This window comes from Zingiber officinale, chromosome 7A (genome assembly GCF_018446385.1).
Source record: "Zingiber officinale cultivar Zhangliang chromosome 7A, Zo_v1.1, whole genome shotgun sequence".
Lineage (NCBI taxonomy): Eukaryota > Viridiplantae > Streptophyta > Magnoliopsida > Zingiberales > Zingiberaceae > Zingiber > Zingiber officinale.
Genome location: NC_055998.1, coordinates 71381039 through 71401642, shown reverse-complemented (window position 1 = coordinate 71401642; position 20604 = coordinate 71381039). Strand labels below are relative to the sequence as shown.

General features: G+C 39.0%; 1 non-coding gene across 1 annotated transcript; it reads left to right on the top strand.

Moving 5' to 3' along the window:
* Nucleotides 1-19427: 19427 nt before the first annotated feature.
* Nucleotides 19428-19533, top strand: LOC122003228. The gene has a single exon (XR_006117882.1). It is a non-coding gene; the product is annotated as a small nucleolar RNA R71 (small nucleolar RNA).
* The last annotated feature ends 1071 nt before the right edge of the window (nucleotides 19534-20604 follow it).

The following is a 20604-nucleotide window of genomic DNA, read 5'->3' as shown; positions in this document are numbered from 1 at the left end:
CGATGAACTTGAGTTGTGTGTTCGGGGCGAGCACGGGATACTCAACCTCTTCGGAAGGCCAAAATCATTTTCTCCTCTAGGTCCCTGTCGTAGCCTCATTATAGCTTTAAGTCCGTCCAAATGTAAGGCTCTTCTTGGTGTCCAAGAAGTGGGCCGGTCCAATGCTTGGTGACCAAGCAAGGGCCGGCCACATCCTCTTTTATAGGGGTCGGCCCTTTACTTGGTGACCAAGCATGAAGGGGCCGGCCACAATATTCAAACAAGGAGGGTTGTTTTTGAATTTTTAAAATCTTCTCTTTGTAGAAAACTATAAGTTTCAAAAGAGAGATTTTAATTTTAAAAACTTTCCTTATTTGAATTTGGCCACATGTTTTAATAGAGAGTTTTAAAAGTTTTAAAACTTTCCTTTTTTAACCATCCTCATGGTTTAATAAAAAAGGGAGATAAGTTTTAAAATTAAAATTTTCTATCATCAAGTTAAAAAAAGAAATTTTATAAGAGAAGTTTTAAATTTTAAAACATGGTTTTAATTTTTAAAAACTTTCCTTTTTTAACTCTAGGAAAGAGAGCTTGTAAAATTTTATAAGAGTTTTTTTTCTCTCTTGTAAAATTTTATAAAAAAAACAATTATTATTCCTTTCCTAAAATATGGTGGCCGGCCACCTTACTTGGTGCCCAAGCAAGGGGTCGACCAAGCTTAATCCTAAACCAAATAGGATTGATCACAACCATTGATTGATGATTGATTCAATCAAGAGGAAAGAAAAGGAAAAATAAAAGGGAAAAGGAAAAACTCTTGGATGATTTTATTTTTTGTAAAAGGTTTTTCCTTATTTGCCTTGGGCAAGTAATATAAGAAGGGGTGAGGGGGCTTCGTGAGACACAACTCTTATTCTCTTGCTTGGAGATCCCTTGGTGGTCGGCCCTCTCCCTTCTTCCTTTCCCTTTGCTCTCTTCTCATTGGTGGTGGTGGTGGCCGAATTCTAGAGGAAGAGGAAGGACTCTTTTGGGTGGTGTTCATCTTGGAGGATCGTCGCTCACACGACGTCCAAGGTGAGGCAAGGAATACGGCAAAAGATCTCGAGGTCATTAGCTTACAAAGTGAAGGTATAACTAGTATTTTTCTTCCGCATCATACTAGTTATTTTTCTTTGTATGAATTCTAAATACAAGAGGCAATTAGATCTAGTTTTTCGAAATAGTTTTTCGAGTTTGTGTTTTCTTCTTTTTCTAATTTGTGATTCAATTGTTCTTTTTAGTTAACCTAGAGTTATTTAAGGAATTAAATATTAGCTTTCCTTAAAAGGCTTTGCCTAGGCGGTGGTGGTTGCTCCCATATCCAAGAAGGTCATGTGCCTCGCCATGCAGTCCTGGAAGCCAATTTTGGAAATTAATATTTATGGAATTAATAACTTAGGTAGATTTGAATCTATAGTGTTAAGTTTCGCTTGCGATTCAAATATAAACCATTAAGAACAGATAAGTTAAATTTGGAATCAATGATGTTAAGTTCCGTCACCAATTCCTAATTTAACTTCTAAAGAACACAATAGGTTATTTAAGGAAAGGTTCGACACTTGTACAAAAAATTTTGTACTGTGGAACCAGTACGTTTTCCTAGGACTAACAAACAATTGGTATCAGAGCTAAGGTTTGCCTCTGTGTATTTTTAGAATTCAAATAGGTTATGCACATGTCATACATAATTTAGGCAGGAAAATAGTAGAATGTGCTAACTCTTTGGTTGCAGGCTCCAACTATTATGGCTTATTGATATTGTGTGTGATTAGACCCTTGGACATGTCAAGGGCATTATTTGTGTGCATGATTATATGTATAAAATACAGCAAGAGTTGTATTATTTTTAGAATTTTATTTTTGTTCGATCTAGAATACATGTACATTCCCTCATGGAATATAGGATCGATATATGTAAAATTCTATTTTTGTTGCGGATCAGATTCTTACGAGGTGTGGTACTTTTGGAGCACCAGAGGCGCAGCGGAATAAGAAGCAAGATGGATGCGACAACTCGACCCGATGGCGGTGGCTAAATATGGCAGCAGCTAGGGTTGGAGCATACTGAAAACAGTGATAGAAAAGGTCATAATAGTTGGAAAACTAATTTCCAAATTATTGCTTTTATTTACTGTGATGTATGGTAGGATAGTTTAAAATTCCTCATTTTAAATAACTAAGTGGGAGAGGGATTTATTTTAATAAATTCCACGGTCTCCATTACTGATTTGTAAGTGATGCAAGCAAACTTGCGCGTTGGCTCTGAGTGTCTTCCTCCATATCGGATGAGTTTTTTTGCGGATCACTAGATCAAACTTCCATTTAGGATGACTATAGGAAATTAATTAAGAGCGTATGATCTTTCCCATCGGAAGGGGCACAATCTTATTAATGGACTTAGTGTCAAGTAATGGTATACACTTAGACATGTCTAATAGAATCCTCTCCATCGGAGTCACTGCTATTATTTATATGACCGAAGGAAACCAACTATTAATTTTATTTATCAAAAATTTAGGTTGACAAGATAATAAAATTAATGGGTTATACCCTCCTTTTACAAATGATGAATTTGTATACGTCCACACTATCGTGGCATATAAAATTCACGGTGTTTTGAGGTGTTGGTTAATTTAAAATAGTATTGTTTGAGGAATCAATATTATTCTAAATTTAGAGTCCTGACCAAAGTTATTTTTGTGATTCTTAGGATGACTTTCAACCCACTGGCCATTATACTAAAAGAGAACAAACTTACTGGTCCCAACTATATTGATTGGAAAAGAAACCTGGACATTGTCCTTACTGCTGAAAGCTATAAGTTTGTACTGACTGAGGCTTGCCCTGATATACCTGACGGTGACTCTACCCCATAGGAGATTGAGTATCATAAGAAATGGGTAAAAGCTGATGAGATGGCGCGGTGTTACATTTTGGCATCTATGTCAAATGTATTGCAACATCAGCATCAAGATTTACCAACAGCTTATGATATAATGAACAATCTCAAAGAACTCTTTAGGCACCAGAGTCGGGCTGCTAGGCAAGAGGCAATGAGAAAGCTAATGACAGCCACCATGTCTGAGGGGACACCCGTAAGGGATCATATCCTCAAAATGATGGCTTATTTGAATGAAATACAACTCCTTGGAGGAGAAATCGATGGGGAAACCCAGGTCGATATAATTTTTCAAATGCTACCCAGAAGTTTTAAGCAGTTCCGCCTGAACTATAACATAAACAAAAGAGAGTATACGTTGACGGAACTTCTGACAGAACTACAGGCAGCAGAAGGTATATTTCGTCAAAGTTCTCAGATTCACTATGCTGAAAATGGTTCTATTTCTAAGCCGAAAGGTAAGAAGAAGAAGAAATAGGTCTTTTCATCGAAGAGATTGAATAAACCTCAGGGACAAAAAGCTGGAATGAAGAAGCCGAAAGGTAAGTGCTTCATTTGCAAGCAGACATGGCATTGGAAGGCGGACTGTCCTCGTAGGAATCAGAACAATAAAGGTATATCTCATACTCTAGTTGTTGAAACATGTTTAGCGGTATTATCTACCAGCACCTAGTGTGTAGATACGGGAGCCACTGATCATGTCTGCAATTCCTTGCAGGGGTTCTAGGAAACCCGACGACTAACTGAAGGAGAGATTACCGTTTACATGGGCAATGCTACTAAGGTGACGGTTGTTGCAGTGTGAGACGTCTACTTATCTTTTAATAGGAATAGAAATTTGGTTTTAAGAAATTGTCTTTATGTACCCAGTTTTAGAAAGAATTTAATTTCAGTTTCTAAACTGTATTTGGATGGATATTCAGTTTCTTTTAGTAACAATGTGGTTATAAAGAGAAATAAGGTGATTATCTGTTATGGTACATTGGTTGGCAATTTATATACTTTAAATTCAATTTCTCCCACAAAGCAAAATATGAAAATTAATAACACATCTTCTAACTCTAATAAGAGAAAAGAACCTTCGGAAATGAACCAAATGCATCTTTGGCATCTAAGGCTTGGTCATATTAACTTAAGTAGGATTCAAAGGCTTGTAGCCGACGGACTCTTAGGTCCATTAGAGTTGAAAAACTTTCCAACATGTGAATCCTGTTTGGAGGGTAAAATGACCAAGAGACCTTTTAAGGCCAAGGGGTATAGAGCCAAACAAGCGTTAGAACTGGTTCATTCTGATTTGTGTGGTCCTATGTATATCCAGGCTAGAGGTGGTTTTGAATATTTTGTCTCTTTTATAGACGATTATTCAAGATATGGATACATTTACCTGATGCGCCGCAAGTCTGAGTGCTTTGATAAGTTCAAAGAGTACAAGGCTGATGTGGAGAAACGTCTAGGTAAAAGTATCAAGACACTACGGTCTGGTCGTAACGGCGAATACCTCTTAGGAGAGTTTAGAAATTACTTATCAGAGGCTGGGATTCAATCCCAAATGTCCGCACCTGGTACACCCCAACAGAATGGTGTGGCAGAACGAATGAATAGGACTCTTATGGAGATGGTTAGATCGATGATGAGTTATTCAGAATTGCCAAATTCATTTTGGGGATACGCTCTGGAAACAGCAGCACACATTCTGAACTTAGTACCTTCTAAATTAGTATCTTCTACTCTCATAGAATTGTGGAATGGGCGGAAACCCAGTCTAAGACATATTCGGATTTGGGGTAGTCCAGCACATGTGCCGAAACTAGATGCTGATAAGTTAGAATCTCGTACAGAAGTTCATGTGTTTGTGGGTTATCCCAAAGGAATGAAAGGTGGTTTATTTTATAGTCCTAAAGATCAGAAGGTCATTGTTAGCACCAATGCCCAGTTTTTAGAAGAATACTATATAATGGATCACAAGCCCAGTAGCAAAATTGATCTAGAAGAACTTAGAGAGGACATGTCTACTTCAGTACCAACAGTACAAGATGAAGTACCACAAGAGACTGCAACACGTGTCACACATGATACACAACCACAAACGGTGCCTCGTTGTAGTGGGAGGGTTGTAAGGCAGCCTGAGAGATTCATGTTTTTGGGAGAATCTTCGGACTTGATCCTGTGTAAACATGAACCTGATCCCCGGACATATGATGAAACACTCCAAGATATAGATGCAGTATCTTGGTAAAAGGCAATGAATTCTGAAATAGAGTCTATGTACTCTAATAAGGTCTGGGAGCTAGTAGAAACACCTGATGGTGTAAAAGCCATTGGATGCAAGTGGATCTACAAAAGGAAAAGAGGGATAGATGGGAAGGTAGAAACCTTCAAAGCAAGGCTTGTTGCGAAAGGGTATACTTAGAAAGAGGGAATCGACTATGAGGAGACTTTTTCACCAGTAGTCATGCTTAAGTCTATTCGGATACTCTTATCCATTGCCGCTCATATGGATTATGAGATTTGGCAAATGGATGTCAAGACAGCTTTCCTTAATGGAAGTCTTGAAGAAAACATCCATATGAAGCAACCAGAAGGGTTCATTGAAAAGGGGAAAGAGCATCTAGTGTGTAAGCTCAATCGGTCCATTTATGGACTAAAGCAAGCTTCAAGATCTTGGAACATCCGGTTTAATGAAGTAATCCAGTCATATGGATTTATTTAGTGTCCGGATGAGTCTTGTGTATACAAGAAGTGTAACAAAAACGTGGTGGTATTTCTTGTACTATACATAGATGATATTTTGTTAATTGGCAACAATGTTAAGATATTATCGGACGTAAGGGTATGGTTGTCCAAAAAATTTGATATGAAGGACTTAGGAGAATGTGCACACATTCTTGGGATCAAAGTTATAAGGGATCGCAAGAAAAGAATGTTGTGTCTATCCCAAGCTTTATATATAGATACAATCCTTGCTCGTTTTAGCAAGCAAAACTCCAAGAAATGTTTCGTACCTTTTAGGCATGAAGTAGCCTTATCTAAAGAAATGTCCCCGAAGACATCAAAGGAGATCGAAGACATGAAGGCAGTTCCTTATGCTTCGGCTGTAGGAAGCCTTATGTATGCAATGCTGTGTACGAGACCTGATATCTGTTTTGCCGTGGGCATGGTTAGCAGATATTAGAGTAACCCTGGATAAGGGCATTGGACTACGGTAAAGCATATATTAAAGTACCTGAGAAGGACTAGAGATTATATGATAGTTTACCAAGCAGACGATTTGCTCCCTGTGGGTTACACGAATTCGGACTTCCAATCAGATAGGGGCAATAGTAAGTCAACATCAGGCTATGTGTTTACTCTAGGAGGTAGAGCTATTGCATGGAGGAGTGTTAAGCAGAAATGCGTCACGGACTCAACCATGGAAGCTGAGTATGTGGCAGCCTCTGAGGCAGCCAAAGAAGCTGTGTGTCTCAGGAACTTTCTAATGGACTTAGATGTGATTCCTGGTTTGCCCAAGATCATCACAATTTATTGTGATAATAGCGGTACAGTTGCAAACTCAAAGGAACCACGAGCTCATAAGGCAAGTAAACATATAGAGCGCAAGTAGCACCTGATACGAGACATTGTCAAGCGAGGAGAAGTTGTCGTCGCCAAGATTGCATCAGAAGATAACCTAGCAGATCCTTTCACAAAGGCCCTTCCGATGAAATCTTTTGATTGGCATGTGGAGGGGATGGGAATCAGATGTAAGGCAACAGATATGGCAGCTTAGTCTTTTAGTATAAGTGGGAGATTGTTAGAGTGTATACTAAAAGCCTAGCTTTTGTAAACATTTATTTGTTGAAATAAAAGAATCACATTTGTCAATATCTGCATTTATTTATTAAATATACTTGTTCAATTAGTTTATATAGTAGATAACATGGAGTGTGGTGTCACACTCAGAAGATCATGTTGTCGGTTCTCTATAAATTATAAACAGTTGCTCGCGACTAAGATAGAACGGAACAAACTATCAAAATAGTCGTAGTGTAATTAAGTATTAGTTTATCTTGACTAATAAATTACACTGATACACTTTAAGTGTATTGAGTAGGACCATTTAGGTATGTTCTTTTTGTACTGACTTAGTAAAAGAACTAAATCTTAGTTATTATGGAAGTGTGTGCTCTTAATCCTAATATAATAACAAGCACATATATTTAATATTTATTTCTTTGACTTATCAAAGGGTGAGGTTTAGCTCGATAAATCAATATGCCCGATAAGTTGGGAAATGATATTACTTATAGTGTGTGTTGTTGATTATAGAAGGAATCTGTGTCCTAGTTATCTAGGTTGAGAATGTCCCCAAGAGGAGCTCATAAGGATTGCCAAGTTAAACCCTGCAAGTAGACTTAGTCCGACATGACAATAAAGTTGAGTGGTACTACTCTTGGAGCTAGATATTAATTAAGTGAGTTTTCAGTAACTTACTTAATTAGTGGCCATTCGTAATCTTAAACACAAGGAAATTAACACACTCATGATAAGAAAGAGCCCATAATGTAATTTGGGATTGGTGTGGTAGTGCGGTAATAACTCTCTAGTGGAATGAGTTTTTATCAATGAACTTGAGTTGTGTGTTCGGGGCGAGCACGGGATACTCATGCTCATCGGAAGGCCAAAACCAATTTCTCCTCTAAGTCCCTGTCGTAGCCTCATTATAGCCTTAAGTCCATCCAAATGTAAGGCTCTTCTTAATGTCCAAGAAGTGGGTCGGTCCAATGCTTGGTGACCAAGCAAGGGCCAACCACATCCTCTTCTATAGGGGTCGGCCCTTTGCTTGGTGACCAAGCATGAAGGGGCCGGCCACAATATTCAAACAAGGAAGGTTGTTTTTGAATTTTTAAAATCTTCTCTTTGTAGAAAACTATAAGTTTTAAAAGAGAGATTTTAATTTTAAAAACTTTCCTTATTTGAATTTGGCAACATGTTTTAATAGAGAGTTTTAAAAGTTTTAAAACTTTCCTTTTTTAACCATCCTCATGGTTTAAGAAAAAAGGGAGATCAGTTTTAAAATTAAAATTTTCTATCATTATGTTAAAAAATGAAATATTATAAGAGAAGTTTTAAATTTTAAAACATTGTTTTAATTTTTAAAAACTTTCCTTTTTTAACTCTAGGAAAGAGAACTTGTAAAATTTTATAAGAGTTTTTTTTCTCTCTTGTAAAATTTTATAAAAAAAAAAATTATTATTCCTTTCCTAAAATATGGTGGTCGGCCACCTTGCTTTGTGCCCAAGCAAGGGCCGGCCAAGCTTAATCCTAAACCAAATAGGATTGATCGCAACCATTGATTGATGATTGATTCAATCAAGAGGAAAGAAAAGGAAAAATAAAAGGGAAAAGGAAAAACTCTTGGATAATTTTATTTTTTGTAAAAGGTTTTTCCTTATTTGCCTTGGGAAAGTAATATAAAAGAAGGGGTGAGGAGGCTTCATGAGACACAACTCTTATTCTCTTGCTTGGAGATCCCTTGGTGGTTGGCCCTCTCCCTTCTTCCTTTTCCTTTGCTCTCTTCTCCTTGGTGGTGGTGGTGGTCGAATTCTAGAGGAAGAGGAAGGACTCTTTTGGGTGGTGTTCATCTTGGAGGATCGTCGCCCACACGACGTCCAAGGCGAGGCGAGAAATACGGCAGAAGATCTCGAGGTCGTTAGCTTACAAAGAGAAGGTATAACTAGTATTTTTCTTCCGCATCATACTAGTTATTTTTCTTTGTATGAATTATAAATACAAGGGGCAATTAGATCTAGTTTTTCGAAATAGTTTTTCAAGTTTGTGTTTTCTTCTTTTTTGAATTTGTGACTCGATTGTTCTTTTTGGTTAACCTAGAGTTATTTAAGGAAATAAATATTAGCTTTCCTTAAAAGGCTTTGCCTAGGCGGTGGTGGTTGCTCCCATATCCAAGAAGGTCATGTGCCTCACCATGCAGTCCTGGAAGCCAATTTTGGAAATTAATATTTATGGAATTAATAACTTAGGTAGATTTGAATCTATAGTGTTAAGTTCCGCTTGCAATTCAAATCTAAACCATTAAGAACAGATAAGTTAAATTTGGAATCAATGATGTTAAGTTCCGTCTGCGATTCCTAATTTAACTTCTAAAGAACATAATAGGTTATTTAAGGAAAGGTTCGACACTTGTACAAAAATTTTTGTACAGTGGAACCGGTACGTTTTCCTAGGACTAACCAACACTCTACTTGTTCCTTCTTGGTCCAGTGATCTTCTTTTATGTCACCATTGTTATTGCGAGGTTCCACAAAAATCATACTTTATTGTTAGTAATATATCAAAGTCAATTTTAAAGAATACCTCCATTTTTCTCTTTCGGTGAGCGAAGTCCCCCTTGAACTTAGGCGGGTGAATGCTAGCTCTAATCATCTTCTTCTTTCCTTTGGTCCATGGTTAGTCCTAAAGCTCCCTTTCTCTGATACCACTTGTTGGTCTTGGGTAGCTGGCTAGAGGGGAGGTAAATAGCTTGAAATAACTAAGTTACCCAAAATTAAATGAGACTATTGGATTTACTTGTTTTGCAACCGAGGAGGTTGCTAATCCAAGACAAATGATGTGCACTATCAGAACTCCTTCTTTGAGCAAATTCTCGAAAGTGGAGAAGCCCTATACAATGGTTTATAGCTTAGGAAATGAAAACAGTAATCAAAGAGTCGAATACAAGTGTTGTTATTGAAACTAGGTGAACTAGGTCCCTATTTATAGCCTCACTGGTCAAGTAATGTTTATGAAAACAGTCTCCGGATGGCTCCTATTGTTACGTTCCGTAAGTGTACGGAAATGTCGCAAGTAATATAAAAGATTATCGTATCCACAGGGACTGGAATAAGCACTAGAGATATCTCAAAGCGAATTAGCTAGACAACTAATCAATTGGTTCAAATGCTAAGGATGAAAAAACAAATCTAAAATGAAAGATTAACAAACAAGAGTTTGGGGTTTGAGTTATGATAAAGGGAGGTTCTAGGAGTTTTGGTTTCTTTGTGAAATCTCTTGAATGCATATAGTTTACCAATTCTTATTTCTCAATTGTCTAATATTTGTAAAAGGTTGCTGGTTCTCTCTTGCAATAGATAACCGACATAGGACTGATAAATGTAACTAAATGTGATCAATTAGATATGGACCTACGTTGTCCTTACACAGGATTGCACCTATTACTATGCTTCCCTTGGATACCAACATAGAAGTTCATAGCTTCTTAACCCATAAAGATACAAGGATTGAATCATAAAATCTATCCTACCCTCTTGAATAATCTCATTTCCCCTTCAAGGTTATCCCTCAAACGTCCTTACATGGGCTTGCACCTATCACGTGGATCCCTCGGAAAATCGAGTGAGGGTTAATCTTTACAAAGTCTACAAGATATCAAAACAATCAATCAAGAATGAGAATTAATCCCTAATCACAAGTAATCATTCAAGATCCAATCGATACAAACTAGGCAACATCATAGAAACAAAGAAATGGCAAATCCACAAGAGTTTACATCAATTTATCTCACAAATACTCCCTCCATCCTAGAACAACAAGATCTACTCCGTAAAATGAAGAAAGAAAACCAAAGATAAGAAGATTACAAGCATTCTTCAATCCCAATCCAAGAAGAGGAAAGAAAGAAAACTTATCTACGATATAGCTCCATCTTCGGAACCAATCCTCGCTCCCGGAGTCGAATTCACCAAGATCTCCCTTTAGATTGCCCAAAAATCCTCCGAAGAATGGGAGGAATCCACCAAATCTTGCTTTCTCCCAAAGGGGGAGAAGATCCCCTTTCAATTCATGTAGGAGGGCTTATATAGAGGTAGAGTTTGGGAGCCACACGGCCCCGAGACACGACCGTGTGAGGTTCACACGGCCTGTTCCATTCCCCTCTCTGCCATCTTACACTGCTGTGTGGTGTACACTACCGTGACCAACTCCCTTCAAAACCCCCAAGCACGGCCGTGTAGATCCACACGGCCTAGGCTGCCCCCACTTTTGGATACCTGGCACGACCGTGTGGTGTACACGACCGGGAATGTTTTGCTCACTGGAAACCCTGCACGGTCGTGTGGTGTACACGGCCAGGGCCCTTCTGATTTCTGCATAAAAAGTATATAAAATCTGTTGGATCGAGAAGCGCTAGAGGGTGGGTGAATAGCGCTCGCGACTATTTCATTTTTCGAATCCGTAAATCGTACGAGAAACTAACAGAGTAATAAGCAGCGGAATAAAAATAATCAAACACAGAGACACAAGGAATTACTTCGTTCAGAGCCTAAGGTGACTCCTACTAGAAGGCATGCGATCCTTGATCGCTTTCCGTGGGCAACAACTAAAAGCTCGATAAGAATTACAAACTAATTACAAAGAAAGTATTATAACAGCTTTATACCGACAACTAAAGAAGAAGAAAACAGAGCTCCGGGTCGTCGGAATGTTGCAGCAGCACTTCGGAATGATCTTGTTAGCAGCACCTTGAAAACAGAAAGCCTGGAACTTGATTGATTAAGGTGCTTCTCGAAACCCCCTTATAAAGGGTGTTCAAGGCGCTTTGAAGGTTGTTCAAGGTGCCTCCATGCTGCCGAGTCCTCCACGTGGATCAAGCTTGAACTGGTCAAAGTTCATCTGCATAAGGCGCCATATGCCCTATCCAAGGCACCTCCATGGGTGCTTCGCAGCCAGCTCCAGCTTTGCACCCGAGGCGCCTCCAAGCTCCATGGAGGCGCCTCGGACACTGTTCATCCGAGGGAAAACTTCATTATTTTGTGCCTGCAAGACATGTTAGTCCCAAACAATATCCTGCAACACAAAGTTAGCATAAACAGCAGCATGAATATGATAAAGAATATTATGACAATCTCCAGACTGTCCGGGTCTGACTTCGGATTTCCATCCGAAAACCCTAAGTCGACCCGACGCCTAGTGTTCCCTCTATAGGGAACGTGTCCTCACCTACTCCACTCAGGAGATTTACCTGCTGCCAGTGCGATCCTCCAGATCGACTGGACTTTTGCTCAGCACTCGACGCTTCCGGACTTTCTACTGGGCATCCGCTTCCCGGCTAGTCCAGTCTTTCACCTGGTTCGCGACACCAGGACTTTCCACCTAGGGTTACCACCCCCTAGGACTTTTTCCTCAAGCCATCGACCTTCCAAGACTTTCCGCATAGGGTTACCACCCCATATGACCTAGGATTACCACCCCCTAGGGTTTTCCCTTTACCTAACCGCAGCTAGGACTTTCCTGAAATACTCAAGCAGACTTGTTAGATTACAAAACAGCTTAACTTTGAATCATTTGCCATTATCAAAACACGAGTTCGATCGTCGGATGCTTACCGCATCAACAATCTCCCCCTTTTTTATTATGGCAACTCAAATTCAAAGTTAAGTAAACAGATATCAAAAACGAATAGATGAACACATTTAACACAAGCAAATTTGCTAAAGTAAACCCTATGAATTTAAAGTATAGCACCAAGTATAGGCTCCCCCTTAACTGTTACTCCCCCTTTCATATTCATTATTTTAAATTTGAATTTTACAATTAATTTGAAATTAATTGCTACTCTCCCCCATTGCCATATATCAAAAATAAGCAAGAATAGTTATTTGAATAACTAGATTTTGAGACCACTTAACAGTTTTATAATTGTCATTTCTTATTTTTAGCTAAGTGAAAAGATGATTGTTACGCTCCGCAAGTGTACGGAAATGTCGCAAGTAATATAAAAGATTATCGTATCCACAGGGACTGGAATAAGCACTAGAAATGTCTCAATACGAATTAGCTAAACAACTATCCAATTGTTTCAAATGCAAAGTAAGGGTAAACAAATCTAATATTAAAGATCAACAAACAAGGGTTTAGTATTTTGGGTTATGATAAAGGAGATTCTAGGAGCTTCGGTTTCTTTGTAAGATTTCTTGAATGTAAATGGTTCACCAATTCTTTTCCCTCAATTGTCAAACACTTGTAGAAAGTTGCCGATTCTCTCTTGCAATAGATAATCGGCTAAGGACCGAGAAATGTATCTAAATATGATCAATTAGATGTGAACCTACGTTGTCCTTACACAGAAGCGCACCTATTACTATGCCTTCCTCGAATATCAACATAGAAGCCCACAACTTATTAATCTATCAAGATACAAGAAACTAATCATGAAATCCATCCTACTCTCTTGAATATTCCTATTTCCTCTTCAAGATTATCTCTCAAACGTCCTTACACGGGCTTGCACCTGTCACGTGGATCCCTCGGATGATCGAGTGAGAGTTTATCTCTACGAAGTCCACAAGAAATCCAAACAATCAATCAAGAATGAGAATTAAGCACAAATCACCATTAATCATTCAAGATCTAATTGATACAAGCAAGACAATGTCATTGAAACAAGACAAATGGCAAATCCATAAGAGATTACATCAATCCATCATACAAATACTCCCTTAATCCTAGAATACAAGATCTACTCCATGAATCGAGGAAGAAAATCCCAAGAAATCAAGATTACAAGCATTTCTTAAATCCCCAATCCAAGAAACCAAGAAGAGGGGGAAAGAGAAAACTTATCTACGAAGAAGCCTCGTCTTCGGATCCAATCCTCGCTCCGGAGTCGAAATCGTCAATATCTCCCTTAGAATCGCCCAGAAATCCTCCCAAGAATGGGAGGAAACCACCAAATCTTGCCTTCTCCCAAAGGGGGAGAGATCCCCTTTCAATTCATGAAGGAAGGTTTAAATAGAGGAGGAAATCGGGCGCCACACGACCCCACGACACGGTCATGTGAGATTCACACGGCCATGTCCAGTTCCTTCTCTGCCAAAGCTGCACGGCCGTGTGGTGCACACGGCCACCACCTGCTTTGTCTCTGGAAACCTCACACGGTCGTGTAGATCCACACGGCCACCACCTGCTTGGTCTCTGGAAACTTCACACGGCAGTGTGATGCACACGGCCACCACATGCTTGGCCTCTAGAAACTTCACACGGCCGTGTGATGCACACGGCCACCACCTGCTTGGCCTCTGGAAACCTCACACGGCCGTGTAGATCCACACGGCCATGTAAGGCATCTGCTCTGATTTCTTCAAATCAAGACACGGTCGTGTGAGATTCACACGGCCATGTCCTCTTCCCTTCCTGTTAAGACTACACGGCCATGTGTGGTACACGGCCTGATGATCTCTCCCTTCAATTACTTCCAAGCTCGCCCGAGGACGCATAATCTTCACCAATTTCGACTCCTATGTACAGAAAATGCACAAAAAGCAGATCTCCGAACCAAAAGAGTAAATATGCTAAAAGGAAAGCTGGAAGTATAAAAATGCATAGATCAAGCATGCTCAAAGTATGTAAATGTGCGTAAAAACATGCATAAAAGAGTATATAATCTACGCACATCACACCCCCAGACTTAAACCTTTGCTTGTCCTCAAGCAAAATGCTGCAGTCTAAATTCATATGTTCTACAACACATTCATAAAACCTAGTGCACTTTCCTAATTCTATCAAAAAGTTTCATTAACAAGCATGATCATGGAAACAAGTAAAGTATGGTTCAAGCATAAGAATCTTGTGCACAGTGTAAAAGTAACTCAACACCCTTCAAGTTTCAATCCATGTCCTAGTCAAGTCGTCATCAAATTTGAATTCCTAATGTTTCCAGTGAAAGACAAGTAACCAGTGATAGGCACTTACTCACCATTCACTTGGTTCATATTTCTCAACTAACCCAAGGTCTCAAAGGTGTGCTCAATCTCAAGGGAAGCTAAGCAGTCATTTCCCCAGTAACCTAACTCGGTCTCAAAGGGGTGACTTGCTAGATTCCACACATGACAACTATTTTTTATATCCCTTTTTTTTTTTTTAATAAGCGTTTGCATTGTGCAAAACTTATTCACAAATGTACTTTTAGCACACATGTTAGGATATTTTGATTTTTCCAAATGAGCTTTAATGATTTGAGCCTCATCCAGTAACCAAAATGAAAGTTGATAAATCACCATGGAAACCAAGTACTAAGCAAACAAGATGAATCATGACTATTTCAATGACATCAACTATTCAAGCATCAAGCACAAGTGTAGTGAAGATAAAATCCTTAAGGTTGAACCAAAACTAGAACTCATCACCATAAGATTCTTAGCTTATTAATGCTTCCCAAGATAGAAAAAAGAACTACACAAAGTTTACTACTAGCATCATTCGAACATCATGAATCAAGACAATAATCGTGCTAACATTTCACTTAAATCCAAGAAAGCATATAAGTGAAGATTTGATGTTCTCAAAAAAAAAAAAATTTGCCATGATTATTTCAAAAACAAGCAAAATAAAGCAACAAGCAATGAAAATAAGAACCAACATGAAAAACTAGCAAAAACTAAAAACTGAAAACCAAACTAAACAGTACATGACACCCCCCCAGACTTAAACTTTTCATCGTCCCGAGGAAATCAATATGGTGGAGGAGGTGGAGGTGGACGAGGAAAAGGGGGTCTACGACGTGGTTGGCCAATAGGAAAACTAGGAAACCCTGGAATCTCACCCAAGGATCTATGATACCCATATAAAGCATCTACTTGTTGGCTAGTAAGTGTCATGCTCTGCATAAAATCTCTCATCCTAGCTTGATCAGTATCATAATCCTGCACAAACTCAGCCACTTGACCTTGAAAATTCCTCGTAAACTGAAAATGATTTTGTACCTCCCTAAACTGATCATCAGATAAAGAGAAGCGACCCTCCAACATTTTTCGTTGGGCATCTTGCTTCTCATGAAGTGATTCTAGAGACGTACGAAAATCTGAAAAATCAAACCTAGAAGATCCCGTGCCATATGCAAAAGAATGCCTAGCAGGCTCCATAAAACTAGAAGGCTGCGGGTGTCCAAATGACGAGGGCTCATGATGTGGCTCAGTGTCTCCAGGTATAGAAGGGTTATCCTCAAAATCTAACTCAGAAATTACCCAATTAGCCGGGTTACGAATAGTAGTTCGTTCAGGAAAAGGAAGGGGTAAAGGAGAACCACTCCTCCTAGGAAATGCGAAACCATTCTCATCCCGAACGATCATTTTCATAGCAAGACATGCATCAATGTCAATCATGTCATTACCATGAATTATTTCCAACCCATCAACATCAAGATTTAAATTATAAGCTATTCGGGTAATTAAACCACCAAAAACAATTGATCCCAATGATGCCCTAGCAGATCTTAATAAGGTTTGAACAAAATGAAAACCAGAATCAAATTCAACCTTATAAAACATAGCCCATAAAGCATAAAGCTCTATCTTTTTAACTACCCCATCACTCTCTCCCCTACCAAAAATAGTTTTACTCATGACTCTATGTAGATACCTAAAGACAGGGTTTTGCATATTGGAGGCCTTAGCTCTTGAAGGCTCATAAGGTTGATCTAACCCAGTTATTGCATTCCAAAAATGATTCCAATTAAACCTTGGATCAAACCTACGAGGGCTCCCGGTGGTTAATCCAAAACAAGAATTAAAGTCACTAAATATCCATAGAAATTCTTGATTCATTAGTCTAAATGAGATTTTTCCAAAATAATCATCTTCATTAGTAAAATGGACATCCAATGAACTTAAAAATTCCAAAACAAGACAAGGATATGTAGGCAAATGTGTGTACATAATATCACTCCAATCAAAAAACCCAATCATCAAATCTACATCTTCCCTAATTCCAAGCATATCAAGAACAGTTGGGTCCATATATCTAGTACACACTATCTTTCTATTGACAAGAATTGCAAATCTAGTTACTTGATCATCATTTCTAAACACAATATTGAATTCATTGTCATTACCTTCATTGCGTGAAGTCCTTTTGCCTTTTCCTTTCACTGGTTGTTTTCCTTTGTCCCTTGATGGCTCCTCCTCTTTGTCCCCACTGGATCCACCACCTCTTTTGCGAAGTTTCTTCAAAATGTTGGACATCTTAATGAGTTAAGACAGGGGAAGAATTATCTAGGGTTGGAAGAATGAAACTCAAAGAACAAAACTTCAAAGAGCAAAGCTCTTAGGTTAGGAGAATGAAAAGTGAGGAGGAGAATCCGGATCTAAGAGATCTTGAGAGATTAGAGAGGAGTTTTTAAGAGATTGGGAGAGAAAAAGATGTTTTGGAGAGTTGGGGATGTGCAGGACACGGCCAAGATCTGGCCGTGTGAGGTAGATGAAGACTTTAATAGCTCCCCTACACGGGCCGTGCAGATCCACACGGCCTCCCCCTCTTCCTTCTCTGGATTCCAGACACGGGCCGTGCAGATCCACACGGCCTCCCCCTCTTATTTCACTGGTTTCCTCGCACGGCCGTGTCTGGGACACGGCCTCTCCATCTTTCTTCTCGGGATTCTTTACACGGGCCGTGTCTAAGACACAGCCTAAGCCCTTTTCTCCTCGGGAAATCCTACACGGCCGTGTCTGGATGACACGGCCCAAGCACTTCCCTTCTCTGCAACTTTTGCCTGGCCGTATATAGCACACGGTCGGGCTCTGTTTTGCACCTAACCTGAAAACAAAATCAAAAGAATGCATCAAACTAAAAGAAATTAAAATACAAATCAAAATTGACTAAAAGAACCCTTGGGTTGCCTCCCAAGAAGCGCTTGTTTAAGGTCTTTAGCTCGACCAAACTTGATCATTCACTTCTTTTCCTCGCCCTTGGAGGACAGATATACTTTTCATTTTTGTTGGGAGATCTTCTCCCAACATCTTCCACCACATTGTCTCCTTCGTTTGGTGGCCTTCCATGAGGATGGAAATTCCATTCCTCAATTTTATAAATGCTTGTCCTGCTACAAGCACTTAAAAGAGACGAGACATGGTTAGAGATATTAGACAAATCATATTCCAACCTTTCCTTACCAATTACCAAAGAAAGCTTATGATTTTTTACATCAATTATAGCTCCAGCTGTAGCAAGGAAAGGTCTTCCTAATATGATAGGAATCCTAGGGTCCTCTTCCATGTCCAACACGACAAAATCTGTGGGAATAACATTCCCATCCACCTCTACTGGCACATCTTCTATAATACCCAAAGGGTACCTGTAGGAATGATCGGCAAGTTGAAGTGCCATAGTAGTAAGTTTAATGTTTTTGAGACCTAATTTATTACAAATTGAATAGGGAATGAGGCTAACACTTGCCCCCAAATCACAAAAAGCTTTTTCAAAAAATTCTTTTCCTATGCTGCAAGGAATATAAAAGCTCCCTGGGTCCTTTAGTTTTGGAGAAGTGTTCTTCTCAAAAATAGCGCTACATTCCTCACTAAGCGCAATGGTCTCAACCTCTCCTCTTCTTCTCTTGTTTGACATGAGATCCTTCAGGAATTTGGCAAATCTAGGCATTTGAAGAATAGCATCAATAAGAGGTACCTCTACACAAATTTCCTTAACCTTTTCTAAAAACTTGCCAAATTCTTCATCTTTCTTGAGCATTGTAAGTCTCTGAGGAAAAGGGACAGCTTTGCTCTGATGGTTCAGTGGAAGAGTCTCTTCAACCTCAATGGTACTCTCCTCATTAGCTTGAATCTGATTTGGTATAAGAGGAGAGAGCTCTTCTTCTTTTTGTATCCCTTTTGAAGCGGTCCCTTGGGAGTCTCCCAAGGTCCGTCCGCTCCTAAGCTCAATTCTATTGCAATGCTCCATAGGATTCACATCAGGTTTTCCTGGAAGTTGTCCTGGTGCTCTGGATGATGAGGAAGCTAGTTGGGCAATTTGACTATCCTGGATCTTTTGATGCTTTTCAGAATTATCCATTCTCTGAATGAGCTTTGCTAAATCTTGCTTCATTTCATTCTGACTTGAGATAATTTCTTCAAGCATCTTTTCAATATTTGACTTTGGTAAGCCTTGAGAAGATGGATGTTGAAAATTTTGTTGCCCAGCATGAAAATTTGGTCTTGCCCCCATAGATGGTCCTTGATCTTGATTATTTCTGTAAGAAAAATTGGGATGGCTCTTCCATCCAGGGTTATAAGTATTTGAGTATGGGTTGTTCTGCCTTTGATTGTAACTCATGATTGCATCACATTGTTCCAGTTGATTGATTTGTGCAGTGATAGCTCCCAATGGACATGAGTCATTTGAGTGCTCTGAACTCCCACATACTTCACAAGATGTACCAATAGCATTGACCATATTGGCACTAGTCCCCATATTCTCAAATTTCTTTGTAAGAGCGTCTAATTTTGCAGATAAAAGAGTAACTGCATCTACATCAAACTTCCCTGATGCTTTAATTGTCGGGTTTACAAAAGAATAGCCACCACTTCTTTCATTTGCCCATTGATGATGATTTTGTGCTACACTGTCAATAATTTCTTCAGCTTCATCTAAACTTTTGTTCATAAGTGCCCCTCCAGCAGCTGAATCAAGGGACACTTTGGTATGATAGTTGATACCATTATAAAAAGTGTGCAACACTAACCATCTTTCCAACCCATGATGTGGGCATTGTCTAAGCATACTATTATATCTATCCCATGCTTCAAAAAGAGATTCTGAGTCAGTCTGCTTGAAGCTTGCAATTAAATTCCTCATATGAGCTATTTTTCTTGGTGGATAGAATTTATCAAGAAACTGTTGCTCACACTGCTCCCAAGTGGTGATGCTATTAGGGGCCAAAGAATTCAGCCATTGCTTTGCCCTATCTCTTAGAGAAAACCCAAATAATAATAATCTAACTGCATCTGAAGGAACTTCATTCATTTTCATGGTACCACATATTTCATAAAAGACCTCTAAGTGTTGATTGGGGTCTTCATGAGGTCCTCCACCAAATTGGTTCTGCTGCACCATAGATATAATTGCGGGTTTGATCTCAAAGTTATTAGCTTCCACTGAAGGTCTTGAAATACTAGATCGAAAACCTCTTGCATAAGGTGCTGCATAATCCTTGAGTGGTCTATTCGCCATGTTCAAATGTTCCTGTTCTTCAATTTGCCTTTGCAGAATTCTTCTATTATGGAAAGTTCTGTCAATCTCAGGGTCAAAAGGAAAGAATTCCCCTGCAAAGTTAGATCTTCGCATACACAAGAACAAGATGGAAGATGACAATTCAACAGAAAAAGAAAAATAAAAGAATCAAAAATGTAGAATTGAATTTGTAAAAAGAATTAACAAGAAGTAAAAGTTATACAAGAAAGTAAAAATAGAAATCTAATGATTAGTTACAACTATGCAATATGAAAGGAAAACAAATGTTATGTTTAGTCTAACTCAATTGATAATTCCTAATGTTATAGCGCAGTCCCCGGCAACGGCGCCAAAAACTTGTTACGCTCTGCAAGTGTACGGAAATGTCGCAAGTAATATAAAAGATTATCGTATCCACAGGGACTGGAATAAGCACTAGAAATGTCTCAATGCGAATTAGCTAAACAACTATCCAATTGTTTCAAATGTAAAGTAAGGGTAAACAAATCTAATATTAAAGATCAACAAACAAGGGTTTAGTGTTTTGGGTTATGATAAAGGAGATTCTAGGAGCTTCGGTTTCTTTGTAAGATTTCTTGAATGTAAATGGTTCACCAATTCTTTTCCCTCAATTGTCAAACACTTGTAGAAAGTTGTCGGTTCTCTCTTGCAATAGATAACCGGCTAAGGACCGAGAA